General features: G+C 50.3%; 1 long non-coding RNA gene across 1 annotated transcript; it reads left to right on the plus strand.

Moving 5' to 3' along the window:
* Positions 1 to 696: 696 nt before the first annotated feature.
* On the plus strand, positions 697 to 2,036 carry LOC123078443 (uncharacterized). The gene is made up of 2 exons (XR_006437458.1): positions 697 to 1,500; positions 1,623 to 2,036. It is a non-coding gene; the product is annotated as an uncharacterized lncRNA (long non-coding RNA).
* Positions 2,037 to 2,376: the final 340 nt, after the last annotated feature.

Below are 2,376 nucleotides of genomic sequence, written 5' to 3' on the forward strand. Positions count from 1 at the left end.
CCTGCTGCTCTAGCATGACCCTCTTTTGTTAGATATTACGTACTGTTGTTAGTTTGAAGCACTCCTTTGGTTTGAAGGATAGATACCGTTCTGGGATCAAGTGCATCCTAACTCACCTGCGTAGGATGTACTGATAATGATGATGGAGATGCTGTGCAGAAGCCATATATATACTACTTTATCGTTATGATGCTGTGCAGAAGCCATATATACTATATATGTCTCATAGGGAAAATCCATCCTACCACCTAGGGGTAGTTACCCCATATGTCTCATATACTACCATATGATATTATATATACTACTTTATCGTTATAAATATGTTCATATATTATATATAACATATTCCAAAGTGACTTACATGAAAAATTTGCGAGTCGACCCATGGTTTTTATTGTATTTGTGAAATACGTATATATTTGTACGTAAAAAAGAGCATACATAAAATACGATGCATACTACCTAAAAAGTAGTATATATACTACCTAAACATTCTTATATACTACATACTACATACACATACTCTCTGATTTGATAGATACTACATACAACGTACAAAACTGAAGTGGTGGTAACTACCACTGGTGGTAGATAAAATTTGTCTTATTATGATAACACCCCCTTAAGACTTATTCTGCACATCAGTTTCTTATTCTGATAACACCCCCACGTCATCGGCCCACCCCACCCACTCTTCCTCTCGTCCCACTCCCTCACTTCTCTCCACTTTCCCCCTCCCCCGCGCAGAACCACCTCCATCCTCCCCCGTCGCCCGCTTCCTCCTACCCAGCCGCGTGCCACCGCGCCTACCACCTTCCTCCCCCACCTACCTCCCACGGCTGGCGCGCTGCCCAACCACCCCGCCCCACCCTGCCGGTGGCCTTCCTCCCATCGCCGGTGAGCCACCCCTCCGACTGCTTCCCAGCATGAACCGGCGCCGGATCCAGGCCTCGACGGGCCCCCGCGACGTCCCGGCGCCGGATCCAGGCCAGGGCAGGCCCCCATGACGCCCCGCTGCCGGAGCCAGGCCGCGACGGCCCCCCGCGCCGCCGCCCAACCTGCTCTGCCCGCGCCACCGCCCAACCTGCTTCCCTCATGCCGCCGCCTAACCTCCTCCCCCCGAGCCGCCGCCCCACCTCCGCGACTCACCCTTCCCTCCCCGGCCTCCTTCTACCTCCGCCGTCGCACCGGCCGGCCTAGCCCCGCCGTCATCCTCGAGAAGTGCGCCGCGAGCCCTGGAGCAGTGCACCGCGAGCCTCTCTAGCAGCTCATCCATGGGCGCCGGCAATTTTTTTGGCTTCTGCAGTTCGGTGCCCCCCGCGTGCAGTCCGGTGGTGCTATGCATGTAGTGCTCAGGTGAGCCGCACTGCAGCTCGGTTTGGTGGGCGCCACTGTCCTCCGACGGGCATGTGTGCAGTGCAGTCCGGCGGCGAGGGTAGCCATCTCCTCTCACGCTTCCAGCAGCATCAGGAGGAGGATGGTGGAGAAATATTCTCCCAGGTCCAATTTGTCTGATGTTCGTGCATTTGTGTGCAATTTCGGTGATGACATTCATGGCCAGGTCCAATTTTTCATTGTTGTTATCCACTGACGGCGAGCAGTGCAGCTTGCTATCGTTGCAGGTCAGTTGGGCGTTGGTGCAGTACGCAAGCACTTGAGAGGACGATTGGCACGCACTTCAGTTTCAGCCGTGCGACGCTGCAGTATGGATGCACGCGGCAGGAGGTTCGTTGCTGCAGTTTGCTTGGTGTTGGCAGGAGGTTCTTCAGCTGGCCCATGTAGTTTACCTGGTGCAGTTCGGCCGGTTGATGGTTGCGGTTAAAAGGAAAATTGGGTGGGGTCCACTTTCTTTGGGATGAAAAAATAAGTGCAAATGTGGTTCACTAATTATTTTCTCAGGGTTCAGTTAACTATATTTTGTGTGATGAGAGCCGCTCCGACGTTTGATGTAGTTAACTGAACCCTGAGAAAAGTTATATGGACTCGTTTGAAAATTGTTTACCAAAGAAGTTCATTTAGAATTGTGTTGCGGCTCATTTCTCTCGACCATGCGGTTTGCTTCTTCGCACGTGTATAGCTCGCCAATGTGGAAATCCAAAACTCCAAACAGAAAAAAGAAAGAAGGAAATGAAGTGCAAAGATATGTTAAATGAAAAATGGTAGAGAAACGACAAAAAAAGTAATGCCATTCACTTGACCATTTGATGCAGTGCAAAAATGTGTTAAATGAAAAATGGTACAGAAACGACAAAAAAAAGTAATGCCGTTCACTTGACCATTTGATGCAGTGCGGTTTTCTAACTGAAGCAGTGCGGTCGAGTGTCTGATGTTGTTCATCTTGCAAGTGATCATTTGATGCAGTGCGGTTTTCTAACG

The sequence above is a fragment of the Triticum aestivum genome, chromosome 3D (genome assembly GCF_018294505.1).
Source record: "Triticum aestivum cultivar Chinese Spring chromosome 3D, IWGSC CS RefSeq v2.1, whole genome shotgun sequence".
In the NCBI taxonomy this organism is placed as follows: Eukaryota; Viridiplantae; Streptophyta; class Magnoliopsida; order Poales; family Poaceae; genus Triticum; species Triticum aestivum.